General features: G+C 48.3%; 1 long non-coding RNA gene across 1 annotated transcript in view; it reads left to right on the top strand.

Moving 5' to 3' along the window:
• The window catches only part of LOC132657064 (uncharacterized), a 40,325-nt gene extending 14,287 nt beyond the window's left edge, over positions 1-26,038 (top strand). Inside the window, exons 2-4 of the long non-coding RNA XR_009594907.1 lie at positions 23,031-23,118; positions 23,298-23,362; positions 25,787-26,038. This is a non-coding gene — a long non-coding RNA (uncharacterized LOC132657064). The remainder of the gene's footprint in view (positions 1-23,030; positions 23,119-23,297; positions 23,363-25,786) is intronic.
• Positions 26,039-26,365: the final 327 nt, after the last annotated feature.

The raw sequence follows: 26,365 nt of genomic DNA on the forward strand, positions 1-26,365 counted from the left end.
TTGGGAGAGACCAGAGAGGAAAGCTGCTTCCTTCCGCGGGCAGGATCCCCTTTGTCTACCCGTCCGGGTGAGTCCTTGGCACTGAGCTCTACCCTGAGTCCCGATATTCATCTTAGCGGCTCTTGTCCCTGGAGAGATGAGGCATTGAGGGCAGACCCCCTCCTCGAACATACTCTTTGAGGCTTGATCAGATATCAGCCTGGGCGGAGAGGCCCCCTACCTTGGTTGAGTTACCCTCTTTACCTGGCTCTTTTGCTGGTGGCTGGAAAAAAAAGCAGGCACACCTTCCTTAGACGCTTTTGCCTAGGACACGGTGGAAAGATCTTTCAGCTCCTAGTTGGGGCTCGGGGAGCTTGGGCCTGAATACGATCATTAATTTGCTATGGCGGCTTGAACCCATGACTTAGTGTGTTCATCGGACTGTGGTGGTCCTTCTAGATAATGGTGGTGGGTTCCAAAGCCGAGGCAGGCCGGAGCAGACAAAGAGGTTCCCAGGGCTTCACAGCGGTCTGCCTAGGTATGGAAGAAGAAGAGTCACTGTCCTTCTGAGCAGCGTGAAATGAATGCCTTTCAGAGTGGCAAGGGCTCCACTGCGAAGTGGCTGCTTCTAGGACACAGAGAGGGTAGGATCTCCCAAGAGCGGAGTGGAGTCTCCCAGTCAAAGGCAGCCTAGGATTAGGGGTATAGCTTATCCTTTCTGAAATAGAAAAATCCTCGCCTTACCTAAGATCTGGACCCCAGTTTAAAGATCCTTTAGGTCTGGGTTAAACCATCTATCTTTTTAGTGCCCCCCTGGAGATTAGGGAGAAGGGTGGAGAGCCAAACATCATTTGTATTTCATTTGAATTCTCAATTTTTAAAGGAATCCAAGAGGCCTGGTGTGAACACCTCCCTCTTCCGTTGGAGGCTTAGAGGGGGTTTCTTGGCTGTCCTCGGCCAGAGCTGGGCTGTAAATCAAGGCCAAACAGGAACCAGAAGCCTTGCATCTCACAAGGAGTCATTAAGCCATTATTAAACATACCATAACTTCTCTGAAGCCTTATTGGCTTAAACACCACATTGGAGGCATTATGGCCATTAGGGCCCCTAATCACAGACTGCAGGCTGGGCAGAGATGGGAGCACCTGGGGCTGGTATTTCCAGCTAGAGAAGCTTGGCTTAAAATGAGGTTTTCCCTCTGCCCGTACCAGAGGGGAGTCCACTGGAATCTCAGCTGTGGACACGGTTGAATTGATTATTAATAAAAGTTTCCAATAGTTATCAATTGGATATTGTTGACTGCCTGGGAGGATGTGTCATTTCAGGGCATTTAGTCAAGAAAAAGATACCAAACAGCTTAATTTGGAGGATGAAAGTATGACACAAGATAAATGTCACCAACAAATTAATGCAGCCTGGATTAAACACTGAGCCTTTTGCCTTAGGTGCCTTGGGTTTCTTGACATAAAAAATGGGGTCACACATATGGATGTAGGGTAATTGAGATAATGACACTCATGATTTCTCAAGAAAACGGAGACCTAGATTTTAGGGTCCTATCACTGAATCTGTGAATGCCTCCTGACTCCAGACTGATGGTTCTTACACTAGAGCTAAACGAAGGATTTTGTTGCCCCCCAGACCCACACTCTTCCTAGCCCTAGACATTCCTCCTGACATTCTTTCCTTCTGAACAGAGGCAACTTTCATGCTGTTGTGTTACTAACCGAACTAAGGAGGCAGAAGGGCCCAGGTGACATCTGATTTGGGTGGAGTTGCCTCTTCTGAAGAATTTTTCTTTCTCTCCCACAACTGTGGGGAACAAGAAGTCCAGAGGAGCCTCTCCTGTACCCCCTTTAAGTCACTGATCTAAGTGCAGGCTGTTGTCTGTCCGTGCCTGAGAGCTGCCTGATGGATCAGGGGCACAGAAAGCACAGGAGAACTTCTAATGTCTGAGATCTGGGGAAGCACTGGGAGACTCAGAGGCCTTCCTTTCACAGCTGTGCACATGTACACAGGGGTAATGGTGTGCTGGGCTTAGTGTGTCCAGCCTGCACGGGTTTATCTTCTCTTCACATCAGTTCATGAAGTGGACACAATTATTAGGCCACCTTTGCAGATTAAGAGAACTGTTTGTTCAAGGTGGGCACAACTAGTCAGTATCAGAACCAGAAACTGCTCTTAGATCCAGTCTTCCCATCTGACAAGACTCTCTGTTCTTCAGCTAACAAAACAAGATAGAAGCCATTTTGTCGCCATCTAATTTTCCCAATAGGAAGGCTGGAACTTATTTCCCAAAGGGAAGTTGGGACCAGATAGGGTTGGGGACAGAACTGGTTTGAGATGAGCAGCACTGTGGTGACCAGAAAAGGGGAGGGAACTGGGAAGGGATGATTTCTGCTAAACTTCAACCAAATGAAACGGGTGTCCAACACCTGAGTGGTTTAATGACTAATGTCATAAGTGTCATTTAGATGTGGGGCAGCGTCTTAAGAGAATTTGTGAATTCGCTTTTCATACTGTTTAATAACCATTAAATTAATAGCATTTGTCACTGATTCATTCTCAACAGAGTAAGAGATGAGCCCATAAGTGATCCAGAGAACTCTAGGCCCTTAAAACAAACAAACAAACAAACAAACAAACAACACTTTATAAAAAAAATCCACTTGCTAAGTAAAACAAGTTTTGAAACGGAAATGATTCTTTCATTGATGAATGTTAAATTCACTCATCTCCCACAAGGGTCTGCTGGTGACAGTTGGTACCAGGGTACAAAAGATATCCTTGCCTGCATGGTCCTTATGCCATGCTGAAGGGAAGAGGGTCACTCACATTGAAGCAACCCATTACTTGGATGTGAATTAGCCAGGCCCAGTCCTGGCTCCTAGCTCAAGTGTAAGGTCAGCTCTCAGCTCTTTGATTAAGGATTTGCTTGCGGCACCTTTCCCCCTTCCTTTCTCTATCCCTCTGCCTCCACCACACCAAGGCCAATATCCTTCAACAGATAGTCAAAAGGAGCCAGAACAATGGTGTAAATGTAACCTTACATTTGAGATTTTCTTAATATACACAAAACTGCCCTTCCAGACAGTCAGCATTGCCTTTGCTCTACTCAGACACTGAAATCCTAAATCGATCCTTATGAAAATTCTGGGTTTGGAAGCCCAGGCGGATTGTTTCTCATTAGCTCCATTCTTCCTGGAAGGTCAGGCTAAGGAATGGTAAATAAACCTTAAGATCCGGTGTTCCTCGCCCATGAATGATATTTTAAAGAAAGGTTTGTATTGTGGAAACCAGGATCTTTGACTAGGTTCTGACGCTACAGACTGAATCCTAGGACTTAAGGCAAAATTGTCGGGGAAGTTTAAGTACTAGTTTTTCCTTCTCTATCAATTTGATGTGTTTGAATTGAAAAGCCACTTAACCTCTTCATACCTAAGTTTCTATACTGGAAAGTGTGAGGAATGAGTCTGTAGTCAGCATCACTGAACTGAATGAGCTAGTGTTTATACAGATGTTTCTTGAGCCTAGATCCACCTTTGAACACACACACACACACACACACACACACACACTATATATACATACATATATATATATATATATATATATATATATATATTCAGAATTGCTCTTGCTCCTTTTAGACACTGAAATCCTAAATTGATCCTTATGAAAATTTCTGGATTTGGAGGCCTGTTATATATATTATGTATGTAAATGCCTCTATCTACGACACCAAGATTAGGGTGGCATGAGAGTAGAGAAGCAGTGAGGTGGAGCAGTGACCGCAGTGTGCTGTGCTCAGAGGACCCGAGACACTGCTACAGACTTTCTGTTTATGTGAGTTCCCCAGCAGATGCCCCATGTGGACCATGTTGCCACTCTGTGGGAGAGTTTTATGAACTTGTTCTTGGTATAAAGCAGAAATGGTTACTATTAAACTTTGTGGTAAGTTCTAACACCTTGATTAATCTTATACAGTGATGTATAGGCATCAGACATTTGGCAGAGAGAGGGGGACCAAACAGAAAATAAGGCCGGAGACAGTACCACTGATATTCAGGGTATTTCCAAATGACCGGGAGAAGGATGCAAAGCAATAGGCTTTTATCTCATAGTGTGATTGTACTCAGGAAGCTGTAAGGAACTCACAAGACAGGTGCCAGCTCAGTAATGAAGACAGCAGGGGACAGGTGGTCATGAGACACTCTTAAGGCTGACTCTAGAAAGTAGAGTGGGGGGTGCAGGAAGAGAGGGTATCTGAGAAACAGTAGCTCCTAGGTGAAAGAAGAAGTTATTTGTGGCAGGGGAGGACTCAGATGGAGTAAATATTGCTGGGCCTGGGTTGGGGTAGGAGGAGGAGTCCATGGAGTCTAGAGACATTCCAGAGAGCAGGAGGCTGGTTCCAGGGATATCAAGTCTCTAGTATCTGCTAAATGCAGCTTCAAGCACTGTCTTTACCAGAGGAAGGGAAGAGAAGAAAGCCCCAGTTCCTAGGACTTCCCTGTCCTCCAAGAGGATCACTCAAGACCAACACCCAGCAAGCACACATTAAGTCAGCAGAGAAATAACAATCATAAGAAGAGTGAGAACAGAAAGCCAGAAAACTCAGTCACAATGGAAGCCTTGAAGCAGAGAGATGAGTAGAAGGAGAGATGAGTGCGTGATGTGGGCTAGGCAGGGCCTTCTGTGCAGCCCTTACAGAGAGTGCTGGCTAGGGCACCTCTTGAACTCATTTCAGCAGGAAATCCATTGGTTCCAGAGTGCAGATTCCAGATTTGTTATTTTACAGGGCTAATAAGTATGTAATTATCACATTTGTGGCCCTTAGAGAGAAATGTAAACACACACCCATGAACACCCTGAGAAATGTGAGTGGACCTACTCAAGAGTTCTTGAAGAAACTTGTCACTTTGTTTCAGGTGCACCCACTCCAGGCCAGGTTAGGCCAGGTTGTCTGACAGGAATGAAGAGAGAGAGAGAGAGAGAGAGAGAGAGAGAGAGAGAGAGAGAGAGAGAGAGAGAGAGAGAGCTGAGGCTGGGCCTGAACTTTAAAGGGAACTGGGAGGGACACAAAGTAGCAAGTAGAAAAGCTCCCTTAGTGCTTCTGGAATATTTGGCAAGGAGAGGAAGTGAATGGTGATACTATCCACATCCGCTGTTTACAGAATACCTGCCATGTGTCAGTCAAGCTTAATCTTTACAATGCCATAAACTCAGTGTTAACGTTACCATCTCACAAATGGAGAAAATGATTTAGAGCTATATCTCTTCGCTTATCTATTGCCGAATAACACCTCAAAGTTTAAAGACGTAATAGTGAGTTCCTGAGGGGAACTATGGGATTCAGGAATGGTTTGAATGGTTGTGCTTCTGCTTGGGGATCACTCAAGACCCCAATTCGGATTAAGTTTGACTGGGGCTAGGAGATTTATTTCCAAGTGGCTTGTTCACATGGTTGACAAATTGGTATTTGCTCATTCTGTGGCTGGTTGAATGTCACCAAGCACAGCTAGGTAGCTGGCTCTCTCACACAAGGAATGGACTGAGAGACCATTGTGGTAGCTGTCATGCAATTTATGACCTGGGAATTATCTCACAAATACTGATCTTCTTCTTCTTCTTCTTCTTCTTCTTCTTCTTCTTCTTCTTCTTCTTCTTCTTCTTCTTCTTCTTTTCTTCTTTTCTTTTTTGCCCATGCACTAGCATGCATGCGTGTATGTGTGTGTGTTTTTTGAGACAAGGTATCCTGTGACCAAAAATTGGCCTTCAACTCTTGATTCTCCTCCTGCATTTACCTCACAAATGATGGGATTATGCTCATGCACCACCATCCACAGCTCAACACACGACTGCTCCTCCTGTATTCTACTGGCTACGTACGTCAGTCCCAATTTAGTGTAAACAAGAATTGCATGAGGCAGAGCTCCTTGGAAACCACTTCAGAGGCTGGTTACAAAAGATTGATTCAGAACACTGCTCATATCCTACCGCTGTTCCATACTACACGGATACCATTAGGGCAGGTGCTGGTCCTACGAGTGGAGTCAGAGGAGCAGCGGTAGATGGGTTAAGATGGCGGGAAAGGGCATAAGGGTGCTGGGTAGTTAAGTGTCAAAGCACATTGGATGATAACCCTCTCCGAGAAAGCCTAAGAAGTTGCAGCAATGGGCAAAAGTGTGTCTTGGCTTTCTCTTGGCACTCGTGTCTATTTGTCATGGCAAGCAAGCTCTCTGGCTTCAAACTAGACAGAGATTAGTAGCCCTGAGTACTGGGAATATAAGCATGCAACAGCGTGCTCGTCTCTCCATGGGTCTCTTAGTCCATGCACACAATGAAAAGGAATGTGCTCACTATACGCTTTACAGAGGAGGAGAATGAGAAGTGTGTTTGGATTTGCACACTCACTGCTGTAAACTGGGGAAAGGGGGCCAAGGCAGTGGCATGGTAAGCTTGCACTGTCTCCAGCATGCAGTCATGTTGGAATCATAACCATCTCACATGCACAGTGGCTACTCTCTGTCTTTGTAGCCTTTCAAGGGATCTGTGCATGCAGTGGAACAGACTCTGTACCTAACAGAATGATGGGACTAAAAATACACCCTCATGCCATAGCCCGGCTGGATCCTTCTTATTAGGAGTTTTTTCTTCTGTGTAGGCAAGATTTAGCATTATGGGTGATTTCCTAGAAACATAGGATGTTGGCTAACTGTAAACACTTGCCCTTTATGGAAAACATACAGTCAGGAAAGGGCTGTTCTATCGCCAGGGGACTTTCAGGTAGAGAAGGAAGCCACTAGGTGGTCATGAGATGCTCCTGGCCTCCTAGAGGCATGACTGTGAAGACTATGGCAAAGAAACCCCCACACACTTCCCCCGGAGAATCTGTTGAGGATTTTGTGTTCCAGCCTGAGAAAACATAAAGTGTTCCCCCCCCCCCCCCGAGGAAACCACACAAGAGTGGTTTCTGATTTCACGTGTGAAAGGACATGCCAATGCACGGGGAACAGCTCACCTCCTCTATCAGGAGCATTGCCGAAGGAGAAGAGATGAGAAGAGATGACAGGTAGGATGGGCAGGATGAGAAGAGTGCCTGTTTTTTGTTTTTTAGACAGTAGGGAGCCACTAAGAGTATTGAGACAATGCAATCGGAGCTAGGCCTGGCCCATCATTAGCATTTCTTAGGCTTAGTATTACTATTCTTGTTCTTCAGTAGGTGGATGAGAGATGTACTTTGGGGAGATAATTTTGGAAGCTTGTCCAGAAAAATTATTATAAAGATGAGACCTACTGTTTATTGAACACTTACTTATAGGCGAGATCTTTTCTGTGCTTCACTTTTACTTAATTCCCTCCTCTTCATGAAGTAGTTCTCATTTTACAAACCAAGGCACAGAGAAAGTAACTTTCCCAAGGTAGCCAGTGGGTATAAGCAAAGCGAACATACTCAGCAGGCGAAAGGTTGGTCCAGGAAGGTGATGAGCAGGCCTGCACTGGGATTTGGCTGAGGAAATGGACAGGAATGACTAGACAAAAGAGGTGTTCATTGGCAAAAATGACAAGACTCATTTCCAGATTGGAATAAGGTGAGTGCGTGTGTGTGTGTGTGTGTGTGTGTGTGTGTGTGTGTGTGGTGTGTGTGTGTGTGTATTTATGTGTGTGTGTGTTAGGGAGGTGTATATTTGATCCAAAGCCCAGAGAATAGGAGCCATGGAACCCCTCTGGTATTAAAAAGAGGACTAGCTAGTTTTCCTAAGACAGAGCATAGGAATGGGTCTTTAGGAGACATTTTGAACTTCTGCTCCAGAATCACGCAGGAAGGACTCCCGTTGTCAGTATACACTGAAAACAGCATCTCTAAGGCCTGGGCTGACTCTTTGGAGATTAGAAGTCCTCTTAAGGAAAAAGAGGACAGCTTAGAGTAGCCTTGCCAGGCTTAGGATCAGCACCACACAGCTACTGATGGATTTAGCCCCTGGGGTTGACATGCTTTCTGCAACCCAAGCAGGATGTTGAGGGAGGAAACAGAGGTCTGGGAGAGACCAGGCCTCTGGCTGTTTTGAGTTTTCTTGTGGTGACTATGAAACACACATTCTCTTTAAAGGGGTGTAGAAAGCCCAAGTCTAGCTTGCCTGGGATGGGGCTCTTCTCCACAGAGATCCCAAAATTTTAGACTGAGATGGTGGTGGTGATTTTGAGAGCAGCTTCTGCTGTTGGGATGGGCGCTGTACCAGGCCAATTTCAATGGGGGTATGCAGGGAGGCCTGTCTGCCGTGGTGCATGGGACTCTCCAGTGGGTGAGGACATGGCATGTGTATGTGTGGCGCATGCGTCCGTGTGACCCTCTTCAAGAGGAGTCCAGAAGCCCTGCATCTGCTTTGGGGCTCCTTGCAGCAAGAATTGTGCAAACCCTGGGTTTAGCAGGGTGCTCACAGGGAAGGGTATCTACACACAGACCCCAGGACTTCTGGGATAAAGCAGAGCTGTAGGCACATTCACGCCAGATCCATAGGACAAAGAAACCGGATATTTTGCCGTTTCATAAACTTCATAAAACAGTGGAGCTGAGTGATTTTGCTGCTGTCTGAATGGAAGTATCCTAAGAACCCATGCCAAGAAGATAAATAAGACCGGGGCTCCACGAGAGGAGCTGAAACAAATGTGCAGTGAGAGGTACATCAAAGTAAACTAGTTCTCTTTACTGGGGCTCCGTGTGTGGTGAAGTGTGTGTGTATGTGAGCATGTGCGCACACAGGCTTGTGTGTGTGTGTGTGTGTGTGTGTGTGTGTGTGTGTGTATGCTTTCGTGCACACACGTGTGTGTATTGGGGCAAGTGTTTGGCAGATACTAGGCCACATTGAGGGGCTCAGAGATGTATCTTGGGCTGGTGCCAACCCTTCTGAGGACTGCTTTCTACACAGCAAGCCTGCCTGGAACTTAGCTAGGATTAGGCCCAGCTCTGCAATGGCACAAAGGAAAACCAGTATTGCTCATTGTTGAAGTACCAGCTGAGGGGCAGTTCAGAGTGGGGAGTCTTCACTCCATGATCAGGAATCTCTTAGTGGGCAGGGTAGTCAGCCTGTTCTGTTTTGCTAAGAATTTACCTCAAGCCTGAGCATAAAGCATCAGTCTGTTTTCCGGAGCTCTTAGGAAAATATAGGGGACACAGGATAGAACAGAATGTGAGACCCGGATATGTGTTTAAATGCTATCTGATGCAAAGGTTCTCAAAATGTAGTCCTCAAGATAGCAACGACAACATCAGGGAACATCAGGCCCTACCTTAGGCTTAAAAAATTTCTTGCTGAGCCAGGTGTGGTGGTGCATGCCTTTGATCCCAGCATTTGGGAGGTAGAGGCAGGTGGATCTCTGTGAGTTGGAAGACAGCCTGGTCTACAGAGTGAGACAGAGAAATCCTGTCTCAAAAAAAAAAAAAAAATCCCTGTTGTAGCACATTCTCCCCGCCCCCAGCCTCCCCTTCCCCCTCGCAGGTGATTCTCGCGCACCCTGAAGTTCTGAGAGCCACAGCACACACCTAATTAGACCACTGCCACTTTCCCCCTCACCCACATGGTCTCAGCCTTTTGTTTTGCAAATTACATGAGGAGGGATTTTAATAACTTTTTTCTTAGAAGTAATTGTTGTGTGTTTATGTATTTTCCATTTGTTAATAAGCAATTTAGGTCAGTTGAAATTACTGGTGCCCAAATTGTGTGCTCCCCCATCTCATGGTGCTGGGAAAGCAATTCAAGGCCTTGTTTGGGTAAGGCAAGCACCCCAATGCAGAGCTACAGGTCCAGCTAGACTGAAGTTATTCGCTACAAAGTTCAGGCTTTCCCTAGCTAGCCCTAAGGCACCCATTCCATTCTCTCACTGTCTACTGGCCAGACACTCCCTGTAACAAGCCCACCAGCCCCATGGTCTCACACTGCAGATGTTTTGGTCAACAATCCCTCCCTCAGTCTTTCTGGCCAAGTGAGGGGTGGATTTAGTTTCATCCTCTGGCCTCTGCTGCCTTCCTGAGGAGAACAACTTCTCTTTCTGGCTCTCACAAGTGGACCCAGCATGTTTCCAATATCACACCAGTGTTTTCTTCAACAGAATAACTTTGTAATGGGGAAGACTTGTTCTCTGTGTGGAAACATGTGGGTTCTTGTCAGAGGCCGTGAGAATGAGTAAAGTGAGCATGAGTGGGTTGCCCTCCACATCTGGCTTTCCTAGCTGAGCTCAGAAGGGCAGTTTCCTAGAGCCTGTGCTGTAAGGAGTGAGGGGTCCTCTGAGACTTTTGGGTGAGTAACTCCTTTAAAAGAGTAGAACTACCATAGACAGTATTTTTGTTTGTTTGTTTGTTTGTATGTTATCCATACATATTCTTAAGGAAGCCATAGAAAAATTCTCTTTGGCTTGAATTTCCTAGCAAACAGGGAAACAACCAGTTTGCTTTGTCCAGAAACTGCACCTTGATGGATGATCTTAAATGCTATTAAGGAGATAGAAATTCAGGTCTTTCTTCCTCCAGAGGTTTGAAAAGGGATGGATAGCGTGGGTTTGAAGGAGGGGAACCTACTGAGGGACAGAGTTCCTGTCCTTCTTGTCAGGGTTCATTCTTTGGCCCCATAGTTTAACAAATCAAGCTCCTGCCCCCCCTGGAAATTTTTATTTGTTTGTTTTTGGGTCCCCCCTCCCAAAAAAATCCAGGGCTTTCTGAAGGAGGCATCCTCACCTTAGGAAGCTACTGAAGGGGCCTTGTTGGGCTCACCAACATCCAAGGTCTGTATTTTGTAGCTTGTAATTATTATCGATTCAAGTTTCATTTCGAGGGTTTCCCAAAGCCGTAGAGATCGCCCGGGTCTACCTGGAACATTGCAAAAGCTGGTTTGGAAATCTCAGATAAAGAGAACTCTGGCCAGTAAATGACAGACGAAGGATGCTCAACACAGAGGAGATGGAGGAGAAACAGCCCTTAGTTTCCATTGGGTCTCCCAGCCTGGGCTCCCGGGTCTCTGATGATCGAGCAAGCCTTGGTTTTTCTTCATCAGAATGGAGATCGCAAAGAGACAAAAGTCTGCACCAGACAGCGCACAAAGAGTCTCTCTGGACCTCCTCGCTCAGACAAGGACAGGCATTATTTCTCCAAGAAGAGACTCCAATCCTCCTCCTTCTTCCCTGCCATCCCAAGTATACTGGACTCGAGGGAAGCCCCTGTTTATGATTTCAAAGTCGGCTGTTTTGATTCTGGCCCCTAAAACCTTGCCTCCTGCCCTAGAAGATTTATTTTATTAAATGGCCCACACCTGAAAGTAATTGAGTCTTGGCGTGGGTGCGGGGTGCTGCAGAGTGAAGGTTGCGCAGAGACAGCTCGTAGCATTTGGGGAACCTCCCGGTGCCCCAGTCTCCCTGCTACGCCTCAACCTTGCGCCACACAGGGCCAGTTATTATTTTGAGGGGAGGCAGCGGGGCTCATGCGGGGGAAGAAGAGGTATGTGGGAAGAGTGGGAACCCAGGGTGGGTGCGGAGAAGGGGCTGCCCGCGGAGCCGCTCCGCACCCCAGCGGGAAGGCCGGGTTGCCCTGTTCCCTCCCTCGCATCCTAGCTGGCCATCAAGGCTTGGTCCGCAGCGGCACAGTTTACTCCAAAATGGGAATAAGCGAGAGATTGAAATAGATAAAAAGCATTCGAAGTTTAATGTCAACTTCAAGTCTCTATAAAATCAGATCAAAGGGAACAGACGCTTGGCTTCCTCCGGGATCGCCAGGGGCCTCGAGGCGCTCCCAGAGTCCACCCCGCGGTCGCCGGCCGGCGCGCTCTTCTCCCCAGCCGGGCGGAGGACTCCGACGAGGGGCCTCGGCGTGGGGCCTGAGTCTGGCTCTGACGCACACGATGGCAACTGGGAGCGGTGCTTGTGAACTCGGGGCAGCCGCAGGACGCCCTCGGACCTCCCCGGCGGCCTGGAGCCGGGGCGGCGGGGAGGTGAAACGCTGGAACCGGGAGGACCCACGAGAGGAGGGTGCCTGGTTCCCGCACCAGGTCCCCGCCGCCTCTCGCCGCGGTCGGCGCGCCCGTTCTGGGCACAGGCGGCAGTGGGGCTCCGGTGGCCGGCGGCGCTCGGTCCCGTCGGTTGTTAGTGCTGGAGACGTGGGCTCCCGTGCTTTCCGGGGACTTTGGGGGCCCAGGCTTTCCTGCGCTTTCGGTTTTTCTCTTCTCTCCTAACTGCACTCTTCAAACAACATTCGTGTGTGTGTGTGTGTGTGTGTGTGTGTGTGTGTGTGTGTGTGTGTCTTTCCCCTTCCCTTTTGTCTTTCTGAAACTCTTCTGAAAAAAATTTCTAAAGTGAATGACAAAATGGAGATTCGAGTGGTCATGCGGAAACTAGGTTCCTTAAACAAACAAACAAACAAACAAACAAGGACAACAACAACAAAACTGTGAACCTAAGATCTAAGGCAGCCTTCAAGGTTATGGTGGGGAGAGCCATGAATGGAGAACTTATTTTGGGAATAAATATGGAGAATTTTATTAGTAGTAAAATTATAGTCTCTTATTCTCGCCTCATATAAAAAAGAATTATAAATTGTGGACTTCTCTACATATATTGGTTTTATGCACTGTAGCATTCCCCCCCTCCCGACATAAAATTCCATGCCTGCAAAGCTTGCTTATAGGTGAAACCACATGTGTTTTTCTGTGTGCCTGTGTGTGCTGACACATTAAACTTGTGGCGGCGGACACCTCTTGGAGCATTGGGAGAAGGGTTCCTAACGTGCACAAGGAGGGTCATTCGTGTTTGGACAACTGTAGAAATTACCCGGGACTCACAGCAGTCAGTAAACGAGCTCAAAGACTTTCGCCTCTGGCCAGAAGTTACAGGAAATTCATGAGCAGAAAAGGGGACAAAAATAAAATAAAATAAAAATAAATGAAAGCAAGGCTAAGGAGGAAAGGTTGTGAGTGGTGTGTAGAGGAAGAGAAAGAGAAAGCACCCTGGAAGACAAAAAGGAGTGGAAAGTCTTACACAAAGCTTCTGAAGGGAAAAAGGAAATGGAACACTTAGAAAAAGAAACAGAGATGGAAGGAGAGGAGCACAGATCAGTGGGAAAGAAAAGAGAAGGCACAAATGCAGAAGAAATACACCGGGAGGTTTGGAGAGACAAAAGGCCTTTGCTGGAACCCCGGGCTGTGGTGGGGTGAGGAGAAGACAGAAGCCTTGGTGGCTGGGAGCCTCCCCAAGGGCCCCCGCTTCTCAGGTTTCCCCAATGTAAGGGAAGTCCAGAGAAGACTTTGTGGGCACAGTCTGCTTTATACCCGGATCTAATGATGCCGTTCATTTGGTTTTTAAACAGTAGGTTTGCAGTCTTCTGGGCTGGGACGGGGGTCTGCTAGCCATCCTCAGAACCTGCAGATTGGATTGAATTTCGGCCACTTTGATGGTCCTGTAATCGGCTCCTAGTTTTCCAATTTCCAGTCCCCTCCACCGGGCTTGGGCTTGAAAGGGTCTTTAAAGACTTTCCTTTGATAATGGCTCACGGTTACATATTTCCATAACAATTTTCTCTACCAGATCTGAATGTCTGATGTAGTCCCAGATGTTCTGGGGTTTTGGGGGGGGAGGAGAAAAAGGGAAGCAGTCCCCTCTGTCCCAGGCTGCCAGACACTTGAAACAGGGTAGACAGGACTGGAGGCAAACTCAGGGCCACAGAGACAGGCCCTCTTTAGCAGTTCTCTGGCCCCTTCCTCCAGCTCTTCTTCAGCTAAGCCCTTCTAAAGACACATCCTCTGCCTGGGGCTGGGGCACTGCTGGGCCCACGACACTCCCTTTCCACCAAAACTCACCTAGCCTGAATCCCCTCCATGCTCTCTGCTTGGTGACAGTTGTGGAGCTGATCAGCTTAATGTCATAGGAGGTCAAATTGGTTCCAGGTGTCTCCTGGGGCTCGCATACAGGCCCTTCTGCAGATCTGGCATTCTCGGGAGCACCCAGAGACCTTTTCTTCATTCTCCAACATTTATCAGGTGTCATTGTGCAGAGCACTGAGGTGCATGGCAAAGTCAGCCAACCTCCAGCTCTTGATGCTGGCAGCACCTACGCTCTTGGGGAGAATGAGGGAGCTGTGCAAGCAAGGCTGAGCGATCCTGGAGAATGCCGAAGAACAGGGCATCATAAAGTGGACGAGGTGTTAAAGGCAGCATCTGGGAAAGCTTCCTGGGCAACATAGCATGCATTCTGGGACCCGGAGGACATTCAGGCCAGACTCTGAGCTAATGAGGGAACTTTAGGCACCACTGTCAATATGGGGGATACTTTGGGGCCACAGAGACCTTGTGCTTCTTAGTTGCACGGCAGATCTGATAGCACTGGAACAGGTTTCTCTCACTTATTACATTTCACCCAACATTTCTATTCAGCACAGCCTAGACCAGACATGTGCTATACACTGGGGCATGGGAACAGAAAAGACAGATGCCTGCTGCTTAAACACTGTGGGCATAGAACATACTCTGAATAATTCCAGTAGCTATTTGAGGTTGCTTAGGCAGAGAGAGGGCAAGCAGGCAGCCTCCTACCTCTTTCTCAGCCACTCCCATCCCACTGTGTGTACTGGAGCTCTATGTGAAGCTTCCTTTGGAAGAGGGCTAGCAGGAAGCCGGGAGGCTTGGCTCAAAAATGAAGACAGAACTTCCCCAGTTCGTAGGAGTTTTAGTGTTGTGAAAGATAGCTAATGGGACTAATTAGCTAAATGCAAGTGTGACATGTATCAGAAACCAACGATTATGATTAAGCTCTAACTCAGTCTGGATACTTGAACTTCAATTAAAAAAAAAAAGCAAAACTTCAGTGCTGAAGCTAGAGAAATGACTCAGTGGTTAAGAGTTCTTGCAGAGGACCTGGGTTTGATTCCCGGAACTCCTGTAACCCCACTTCCAGGGGACCCAACACTCTCTAGTGGCTTCTGTGGCCACCAGGCACATATGTAGCGTAGTGCAGGCAAAATACTCAGACACATAAGATAAATCATCTAAGACAAAACCAAAACAAGTGTCCTTCAGTGCCCCTTCTCTGCTTCCCCTCTCTCTTGGGCCTGTGGGTAGAGCAAGTTCTATGGCATGGCTTCCCACATCCTGCATTCTTACAGTCCCCAGCTGGTTGAGAACAGCTGGGTTACCACAGTTGCTAAAAACCCAGGGGCTCTCATCCTAATGATACTTGAAGATCAGACCCCAACGACGGAAGGAGCAGTCAACGGAGCTCAGAGAGCTCTCACACTTCCGTTCTCTCTAAATAACATGGGTTGCAATATGAAAAAGGCCACAAGGGGGCAGAACACAAGGGAGGGGCTTCCCTCTATGGAAAAAAAAAATCGCCTAAAACAGTGGTTCTCAATCTTTGGGCCTCGACCCACAAACCCATTGGAAAACAGATATTTACGTTATGGTTCATAACAGTAGCAAAGTCAGTGATGAAGTAGCAACAAGAGTAATTTCATGGTGGGGGGGTCACTACAACACGAGGAACTGTAGTAAAGGGTCGCAGCATTAGGAAGGTTGAGGGCCACTAGCCCAGAGCCTCTCCTCAGCACTTCCCATGAACTATCCCAAGGCAGGGGGTGGGGGGGGGGAGGCAGAGCTTATGGGCTACTGTTGGCTTTGGTGCTGCAAATCCCCTCATCTTAGGTGGGCGGAGGCGTTGCCATTGTAAGCAATTGCCCAGCCTCTCCCCTATCCTTATCTCACCATTAGTTTTACTTAGCTTCTACATACAGTCCCACTGGTTTCTTCAGGTGCAGGCTCCTAGGCTGGAGTTCATCTTCCCGAAATGCCCTCATGTATGCTGTGGGCTCTTTGCAGGTGGGGCCCTTGAGTGGACAGGATGCTAGAACCCAAGGCCAAACAAGGTTTGTCTCTCAGGACAAACCAAGGCCTGTCTTCCCACAATCCACCTATCCCAGATGCTACCTTTTCCCTGACCAAGGCTGGGGTCTGCCCACAGGTCTGCCTGGGTCCCTCCTGCCCCCCCCCCCAGCTTGAGAGTGGGTGCCTGCTTAAGGGTATGTAAGCTCCACTCTTCTGAGGGTGAGGAGAATGCCACTTGAAGATTAAATGTGCCTGTGTGCTTGTGAGTATGGGAAGGAGGGTGAGAGGCAGGGAGCACTGATAGATTGCTGAGGAATCTCCTTCTTCTGTTTTGCCCTCCATACCCAGGCCTTAGGCCAATCACTTCCTTGTGCTGTCTAGATGCCTGCAGTGAGGTGGGGCGCTGTGTTAGACACAGCCCTCACAGAGTGAGCGAAAGACTAAGGATCCCACTTGGGCTTTGAAGAGTATATCATCTCCAGGTTCAGGGACAGACAAGGATATGCCTATCCTTTCCCTGGAGACTCCAAGTGCCTGGCAGGGAGCCTGGCACACAGTAGGCATTATATTAATACTATGGAATGCATACAATGGGGGATCAGAGCAGAAGAAAGATGGCATTCAAACAAGGGGGACACAGGATAGAGCTGGCCAGTCCTGTAGTCCCTTAGTCAGGCTATGCCTCAGGTAACCTGCCATCCCATACTTTGAACCTGAGAGTCCTGGTCTGGGAGTCTGAGTAAACCTAGGTAGTTTATCATCCTAACTGTTCTTCCCCTTGGAAATAGGCTGTCCCTCCAGGACCTTCCTTCCCTGGCCTTCATGTTACCCCTTTCTCTTTCTTCTCTGCCAAGCAGGGTCTCCTCCAAGGTCCTCTGGGCCAAGCCCTGCCCCAGCCATGACCCCCCCAGCCATGACCCCCCAGCCTGACCTCCAGTGCTACCCACTTCCCTTTCACTCAGCCACTCCTGATAAGAAGACTAGAAACAGGTTTGCCCTTTCACCTCTGCATATCTCTCTGAGGAGCCTGCAGGTCCCCACATCCTGGGTCACATCCTGAGAGGCCCTGTGCCTCCCCCAGGTTGTGAGCCAGCAGCTTGGGGAGAGTGAGGGGAGCAGGGGCTTCAGCCCTCAGAAGACAGACAGCACCTTATCTCCGCTTGAGAGGGTCCTAGTGCTTGCTCCTAAGACACAAGAGCTGGCTAGACAGAAGGCAAGCTGGCTGATCCCTCCCCAGGTCTTTGACTGACATTCTTGATGGAATTGGCCGGATGTTTCTCCTCCTTAAGAGACACAGCCTCAGGCAACACAGCTGTGCCTTCCTCGGCCTGGCTGCAGCTGGAGGTACTGAGAGCCCAGAACCCACACTTCCTACTTTTGGGATAACATCACTGGGCCAAAGGTCTCCAGAGAAGGGATGTGGGGGCTTCTATGAGGTCCCAAGAGGGTCAGCATGACTCATATCTGATTACCTTCTGTGCTGGTCCTCTGGCTTTCTGTTCAACGGGGTCTGAGGACACTCACACTGGTGTGCTCATCTGACTGACTGGCAGTGCTGGGTGGACCACCTAGACCTCAGAGCTCGCTTGGGGTCTGGCTATGGCCAAGTACTGCCTGACACAGTGTCACACCCAAACCTATCCCAATTGTTGAGGCATGCACCTTCTGAAGACACTGTCTTCTAGAGTTAGAAATGTGACTGAGTGCCACTTTTGCTCCCAGGGTCCAGTGCAATGTTTGCTGATGTAGAGGGTCTCTCTCAAATTTGTAAGCTTGAATTTGTGGCCTTGCGGTGATAAGAATAGAACACAGAATTTTTCCCTTTGGTGAACTCCACTGCAGAGATTAATTGGCACCTAAAAGGGGCATTCTCCAGGGTCTGCAGGAAGTTGGGAAGGGACAAAGAGAAGGAGATGATTCCCCCTAGACCCTGGAGAGGTTTGGGTGGTTATAAACTGTGTGTATAAGGATGAGCCTAGGGCTATGTTTTGTTTCTGTATCTTTTAGGGTCATATTTTTCAGACTTTAATCACTCAAGTAGAACCTCTGTGGTTTTGGTTTCATTTGAGTGTCCTTGTACTTCTAACATTTTCCTTTAGCCTACTGTATACACATACACACACACATGCTCAAATACACACAAATATCTTTGGGAGGAAATTTCATGTCCTTACTATAAATGGAATAGGAGTAGCATTTGCCATAAACAGAAGAGCTACAAAAATAGACAGGATGACGATGTAGCAGTGTCATTACTCTGTGGCTAAATATGCTTTACAGGGCTTTGAGCCTCAGGTTTGCTTTCTCTTTCTTAACAGGAATGTTGGTGGGTGTTAGGGATCCCACATTTTTGGGGTCTCCATGCAAAGCTGTTATTTAGAAGGCCCATTTTCCTCATGTGGACTGAGAACTGGAAAGATGTGTATTCAAGGTGCCATTTAAGACAATCTCAAGTCCTTCCTGGGAACTGGGTGGCCCCTGGCTATGTCCAATTGTCCTCCCCTGGCCACCATCCCTCTCAGTTAATTCCTGAACATGTCTCCTTTTGGTGCTTTGCTGTTAGACCCTTTGCTTCACTGTAGTTGTAGTCTTCAGCATTTGGGGAAGCCTGAGGGGGCCACTAGAAACAAGACTGGAGAAGAGGCAAGTCTCTGATGTTGCCAGAATATTCCAACCTTGTTGGGACAACAGTACAAAGATCTTTTCCACTGGCCATAGTGGAGCTGTGTGGAGTTTTCCCTGAGGATTCCAAGACAGCCCCAACCTTTAGCACAGTCTCATGTTCTAGCTGCTCTCTGACCCTGACAACTCCCAAATGATATTCTCTCATTTCCCAGAGTCCTGGACGTACAGTCCTAGAAGTCTGGTGCTAGCAGATCTAACAGACACCTCAAACATCACATATTCAAACAAGGCAAGTCTTGACTCTATCCTGCCCCAGCCCACTACTGTCCCGGATCCTCACAACAGCTGTCACAAAAGCTGTCAGAGCCTCTTCTATTTCCTCACACTCCAGGTCTAACACACTTGATGGCACCTTCTGGATATATCCAGGACCGGGACTGCTGCAATGCCTTCTAGCTAGTCTCTTCTTCTCCTCCATAAATGAAAGCCAGAGTGACCTTTCAAAAGTTTAAAATGGATGTTACCACCCTTGGCTACAGCTTCTCATGACACTCACAGCAAACCAAAGCTCCTCCTGTAGCCTGAGCCTCTGCTCTGCCAGTCTCTCTTCACACCTTCTGCCCAAGGTCTGATGTACTTGTACTACGTGAGTCTCTCTATTGCTCTCACACCCTATGCTGATTCAGGGCCTTCAATCCCTCTGTCCTGTCTGTCCATCGCACCCTCTGCCCTCTCCCTCACATGACTCATGTTCCACTCTTTCATTTTGATTAGGCACCTTCTTAGGGAGCGTCCCTGAACCCCTCCAAGACAGCTCTCTCCACTGTTCGCTGACCCCCCCTTCCTCTGTTTTATTTTGCCTCACCGGTATTACTGCTATTGATGTTGTTTGTCTGAGAGTCATTATTTCACATCCACTTTGAAGGATAATTTCACCAGATACAGAATTCTAGGCATCTTGTGTCAATGCCTCAAACATTCACTATCTTCTGGCATCTGATGAAATCCTTATCTTCATTCCACTGTGAGCAGTGTTTGCGCTCTTTGCCATCTTTCACGACTTGTTCTTTGTCTTGAGTTTCCACAGACTCAACACTGGATGTTTGGTGGGTTTTCATTGTTGTTGTTGTAAGTGTATTATTTATTTGCTTTCTTGTTTATTGTCTATGTCATGAGACTAAATTCTTAAGGATGGGGACTTCGTCTGCTTCCCACTGGCAGGAACATTCTTGGAAGCTAGCAGCATGTAATACCTATCTGCTACATGATGCATGAATTCTCAAATATAGAGCCTGGATGGTAAGCCTGTTGTATAAGAAAGCTATGCTGGAGCTGGAGAGACAGCTCAGCAGTTAAGAAAGCCTATTTTCTGACCTCAGTTTGGCTCCCAGCAACCATGCCAGGCAGATCACAACTGCTTGTAACTCCAGCTCCAGATCTGAGAGACACCCCAACTCACCAGTACTTGCCCTCACACAGACAGACAGGTACACAGTTAAGAAGAAAACATACCGGGCATGGTGGTGCACACCTTTGATTCCAGCTCTCAGGAGGCACAGGCAGGTGGCTCTCTGAGTTATACTGTGTATAACCTGGTATACATAGCAAGTTCCAGGACAGCCAGGGCTACATAAGGAATTGGGAGGTGGGGGAGGTGGAGGAGAAAGAGAAGCTTTAAAAGAAGGAAAGAAGCACAGTATGAAGAGGTAGAGCTGGAGTCTGAAAGGCACCCCCTCTCATCCCTGCTTCTGTTTACACCTCACTGAGGCGTGAACAAGGGGCATGGACTGGACGATAAGCACGCAGCTGAGCCTGTTCTCCCGCTGGATCCTCCCGGCCCGGGAGCTGGACCAGTCTGATTGTGCATGCATGGTGCCGTGGGCATCTTCAGGATTCCTTCATTCGGTTGTCTTGAGTGGCCCTGGCTTAAACCCTATCACCACAATACCCCTCCTTTCCCCCCTCTTCTAAAAAAAAAAAAAAAAAAAAAAAGTACTCAAGTGCTGTTCTTTTGGTTGTTATTCAATGCCCTTTCTTGAGTGAATTAAAAATGAGAAAGCAAACAGTTCTATGATTTGTTAATATCGCATTTAGGAACAGCATGTTGGAATAACTACCAAGGCCCTGCCTGGTCTTTACTCAGACAGAGTGACTTTCCTTTGTATGGAGTGGTGGCGTGCTGCTGGGTGCTGTGGTCAGAAGCCCCAAGCTGCCTACCCCATATCTGAAACTGTCCAGAGTGTTCTGGGGGCCCCCGGCTGGACTCCCATTTTTCCCATCTTTCTCTATGTAAGCCACTTGACACTCTCCTGCAGCCCCCGAACCAGTCCACATCTCCATCACCATATCCACCCTGTAGTCCTCCTTCCATAGCTTTCTTGCTACGAGACTGGCCTTTCCCGAAACCAAACAGGGACTGCCCCAACCTCTAGACTTTTGTTTTGCTCCTGCCCAGGGCTGAATTGGGCCAATCCATAGCCAAAGCCCTAGGAATGTTACAGCCTGAGGATGAGAACTCTCATCTAGAGGAAAGGCTGCTGTGCAGGAGGGAGAAGACTCCACAGACATTTCTTTGCTCCTGGAGGCCCAGACTGCCCTGTAGCCCTGGTCACTCCATCCTTGGCTTCGCCAGCACTAACACACTTACTTCCCTATGGAGAAGTAAAGGGGACAATAAGAGTGGAACTATCTGAAGATAGTCTCAAGACCCCTCTTCACATTCTATTGCTTGTTCCCAGATTTCTCACTGTTGTTTCTCAAAGTCTTTGGAACATTCAGGAGCACCCAGGAGCCAAGGCATGGGCTAATTTTGAGAAACGCAACACAGAAGACAACAAGGGGTTTGGGGGCAGGACACGGACACAGGGTGAGGACACAGAAACAAGCTGCGCCAGACCTGCTTGACAATGTCAGCCAGAGAAGATGTGATCCCTCCCCAGGCTACAGATTCTGGGGCTCCTGGAGGGTACACACGAGTGGGGAGCCTCAGCTTTCCTCTCTGAGATTGCCGGGGGATAAGTGTACAACTTTGGGGATGTGAAAGGGGTCTTGTGGCCCTTGGAGAAGGATGCCCCCTTGTCTCCTCTCATGCAGCCATTACTGGCCATAAGCTCCAAAGTTCTTGAGGTACTAGAAGAGAGACCAGGGGATGCAGAAGAAGATGGAGGCTGAGGGTCCCAGACCCTGGCTTGCTCCCACCCTGGCTAGTGCCCATTTAGAACTTAACAAACTCAACCCCACAATCTCCAGCCTTCCCCATTCCTGGTCTTGGGGCCCTTCCCGGGGTGTCAACAGCAATTTCCTGGCAGGCCTGGTGACAGGAGCCTGAACTGGCCCAGGGGAAACTCAATGCCATGGTGTCAGCAACGGGTGTCTTTCAGTGTCTGGGGAATGGGGCTGATACTATACAGAGCCTATCAGGGGCTGGAAGACTGCCACTGCCCCTCCCCCATGGCTTCCCTGTCATCCCACATTCTTTCTGCACCCAAAAACCCTGGTGACAGGCCCCCTTTCATAACGGGACCAAGAATGGGAAAAGCCACCAGCACCTGGAAGCAGTGCCTGGGGCAGACAGTGTCCTACCCTAGGAGGTTATGTAATGATGCTAATACTGGACAAGCAGGGTGGCCCCAATCCCTTCCCTCTTGTAGTATCTTCACTGCAGACCCCATGGATGGCCACAGCCACCCCTTCTGTCTCTTGTTCCTTGCCTTGTTGCTGAGTTGGGTGGGCAAGTTACTTTCTTGGGTGCCTGGAGAATTCAGGGGGTGGGTGAGGCCCCCTTTTCATCTCTGTACCCTCGGGTCAGCGGGGCTACTTTCCCAGGACTGGTTTGAAACTGCTTGTGTCCAGGTGTAGCCTGCCTGCTTTCTTCCCTGTGGCAGCTGAATATGCCATCCATGTCTGCAGCTGAGCCAAATTGCTGGACAGTCTCCACTCCCAGAGGACCACGATCCAGGTGGACCAACCATCATCCCTGTAAAAAATGTGACCAGTGCTTGGGCCAGCTACCAAGAGCATGCGGAACGGTGTGCAAAGCACAGATCAGTTTCTTCCGTCCTAATCGCCTCTTCCTGGGGCAGGAGGCAAGAGATACATGGGAATACATGTATTGCCTTTTGAAATCTTGCAGCACGGATGCAGTCAGTGCATTTCCTGGATCACGTGCCCTTGGTTTAGGGTAGGAGCTAAGGAAGCTTGCTGTGACGGATTGGATTGACTGACCACAAGGGTGAGATGACGTGTGATAGAAGGCAGAAAAATGGAGCTGGGAGACCGAGCTAGAGGTTGGAATGGTAGACAAGTGGCTGTGGGCTTGTTCTGGGTCTGTGTCCTGGCTTACGTCCACGTTAGCTCTTTTCTTGTGGTCGGCAAGCCTCTTTGTTGCTGTTAGTGATAGAACTTCTGACTCACGGGCCAGCTGCCTCTTCACTAAGTTTTTGGCCCAGAGCACAGCTGTGTGCTCTAAGCTTGAGCTCCATAAGCTCAGTTGCCCTATCAGACCCGTGAATTACCACTGCTGCTGGGAGTGTCAGGAGAGCGTCTCCTAAAGAGCTGTCTCCCATTCTGCAGAAAAGAAAACTGAAGCCAGCCAGGCAGCAGTTTGCTCCATCCCTGTCCACCTAAGGTTCTAGACGCCAGCATCGAAATCCAAATGATGGTAAGTCTTGCTGTAGGCATTATCCGGTACTTGCAGCACATGGAACCCTGTGCTGCGCTTTGGGCCGGGTAAGATAATGTGATTGCTTCCAAACTTGTGGGGTTTATAGACCAATTAACAATTTTAATTGAAGGGTGGTGAAAGGTGGATATAGGTGTGACAATTTTTTTCTTTGCCAGGACTTCGTAGAATTCCTGCCTTCATCATGCTATATAATAGGAAGCAGCATTTTAAATCATTAAAGGTTGGTAGTACTTTAAACTTTAAAACAAAAGTGTATCCATATGAATTTGCTACTTGTTTCTTTCTCCTTCTCTTCCCACTGCCAAAGCATCTTTAGAGACCAAAACCCTCCCTTGGATCTATGCTCCCAGAAGCTGTGACCTATAGTGCTAGGGACAGGTTGGAGAAAGGGTAGAGCTAGCCACCCTCCTCACACTAGGGTGGGGTCTGTGGGCAGTCCTGGCTCAACTCAAAGCCTGTCTCTTCTCTCCTTCCCATTCTTTCATCTTCCTTGTTGGCTCCAGGTCCTCTTCTCCTCTCCTTTTCTGCCAGGGATCTGACCGGCACATGCTCTCTCTGCTTCACATATTCCTGGCTCCAGGATAGTACCACTGCCCAGCTCAGTGGGCTCGTGCTGGGCTCTAGGAGCTCTGCCCGAATTGCCTGTTTCTACCTGGGTCCTTTTACTCGTGCACTAGATGGAGGCTACTTGGCTCTCAAGGAGTTAGGACCTTAGCCAAACACCGGAGCCTTGGGTACTTGTGGCAGCTTCTCTCACTGCCTGTGTGACCTTGGACCTGTGACCCTGGATCTCTCTGAGCCCATTTATTGACTCACAGACTGATGGTAGAAAATATGGAAATTGCCTTCTAAGTATACAAACTTGGTTTTGATTCCCCAGATTTTTTTTTTAACAGTCTCACTATGTACCTCTTCTGCCTGTCCTTGAACTCACTCTGTAGACCAGTCTGGCCTCTAACTCACCAAGATCCACATGACTCTGCCTTCCTAGTTCTGGGATTAAAGGCAACACTATGTCCAGCTCTTACTTACTTCTATTTTTTATTTTAAAGACAAGCATAGTGTTGATCTCACTGCTGGGAAAGTAGAGACACGAGACAGATAGATCTTTGGGACTTACTGGCTAGCCAGCCTAACTTAGTTGGTGAGCTCCAAGCTAGCAAGAGACTGTTTCAAAAACAAAAACAAAGAACCAAACAAACAAACAAACAAGCAAAAAACCCAAGGTATGGATGGAGCCTAAAGAATCGACACCTAGCCTGTTGTGGTGGTGCACACATTTAATCCCTGTGCTTGCAGTGCAGAGGTAGGTAGTTCTCTGTGAGTTCAAGGACAGCCTGGTCTACATAGTGAATTCCAGGACAGACAGACCTACACGGTTAGATCCTACTTCAAAACAAACACAACCAAACAAAAAAACCCAAACACCAAACCAAACAAAAACCAAAGTAACAGCAGCAACAAAATTGACACCTGAGGTTGATGTCTGGACTACACTGACATAGACACACACACACACACACACACACACACACACACACAGGAAAGAAAAGAAAGTTAAAAGAAATTGATAAATATCTCGTGGTCTCAGAGCAGCTAGAGACCTAGTCCTGGAGCCAAAATGTGGCCTCTGAGGTCATACATTAAACTTGACCGCATGTGGCTCCTGGATTCCCCTAGGAACTCTTCTTCCATTCCCCCAGCCTCCAGGTTTTTATCCGATCCAAGATGTCCCTAGGGATGTCATTTTTCTCCAAGTCTCTTGCTTTGCCAGACCTTTGTTCACCCAATCTCACCCTGGTTCTGCCCCGGTCTATCGCCTTCTGCATGCTGAATTAAATACAGCATTTTGCTCCTTGACTGGTGGCATGTACAAAATGTCTCACCACAGTACTTGGGTTTTATGATAGCACTGGGAGGGATCCTCTGTCACTGGGTTGTAAGCAAAGAATATTGACTGACCCTCCCTCTCTTTCCCATGATCCCTCAACTTTGGAGGCAAGGAGGAAGGCACTCCTTTGGGGAAAAAATTTCCCATTCTTTCCTCTAGGCTCCAGGGAGCTCCCCAGCCTTCACACCATTACTTCCCCTCCTCCCAAGATTTCTGCCCCCCCTTGCCCATTTCCCTGCCCCCTCACTCTAGGATGGGGATTGTGGGTAGCCTTGCCTCTTCCCAGTCCTCATGTCTCAGGAAAAGCACCTCTTTCCTCCCTCCTTTCCATCCTTTTTATCCTCCTGGGCCCCAGGTCCTCTCCCTCTTCCCTTATCTGCCAGGGATCTGACCTGCAGATGCTCTCTCTGCTCTGCATGCTCCTGACCCCAGGATGGCATCACCGCCCAGCCTGCCTGCCCCTGGGGCCAGCTCCAGCCTGTTCACTTGCCTTCCCTTTAGAAACCCCCTTGTCTTGAAGCTGATTAAAACAAACACAGCTCATATTTTTGTTCTTAATCCAATTCTGTACTGTGGTAGGGTCTAGGAGGGAGGATAGGATGACAGTGAGAGCCTAGGAGTTAGACAGACTCCTTGGTAGACAGATAGGAAGAGGGGCCATGGCTAGGCAATAAAGGTGGTGAATTCCTAAGACAGCCAGCTCCTGACTTGAGACAAAAACCTGGTAACCTTTTTTCTCTCTCCTACAAGCAGACCCCCTGCTGATGGACTACCTCAACAAGGTCAAGGCTGGATCAGGACACAAGCTGTGGACCAAGCAAGCATCCTATCTGTCTTCATCCGACCAACCCTCAAGTAGGGAAGGAAAACTCTTCAGGGGTTTTAACCACCCTCCCCCAGCCCTCAAGAAGAGTTTGGACTTTCCTGTCTCTGCTTTGCAGCAGGTCTCTTTCTGTGTGTTTGATGAATCTGTGTGTTTTTCTCATCCTCAATAAATGCCAGTTTTCCAAACTGTTGTCTCTGCCTGTGGAACTTGAGCTCTCTCTGCTGCCTCCTGTGTGCGTTTCAGATCTTTCCTGTATTTTACTTCTTTAACTGACAGGGAAAATGAACCCGATCCAGACCCCTAGACTGTGTCATTTCAAGACCCCTAGACTCTGTTGACAGAAGCACATTTTTCCCTGCCATGCCAACGGTTAGAGCTAGGACCAGGACCAGGCCTCAGTCCCCAGCAGCTGTGGGGGAACTGAGTGGAGTGATGACAGCGGGTGTGTGGGTGGGGGGAGGGGTGATGGGCCCTCCCCAGGCAGGACTCCACTGCAGATCCCAGGA

The sequence above is a fragment of the Meriones unguiculatus genome, chromosome 10, assembly GCF_030254825.1.
Source record: "Meriones unguiculatus strain TT.TT164.6M chromosome 10, Bangor_MerUng_6.1, whole genome shotgun sequence".
In the NCBI taxonomy this organism is placed as follows: Eukaryota; Metazoa; Chordata; class Mammalia; order Rodentia; family Muridae; genus Meriones; species Meriones unguiculatus.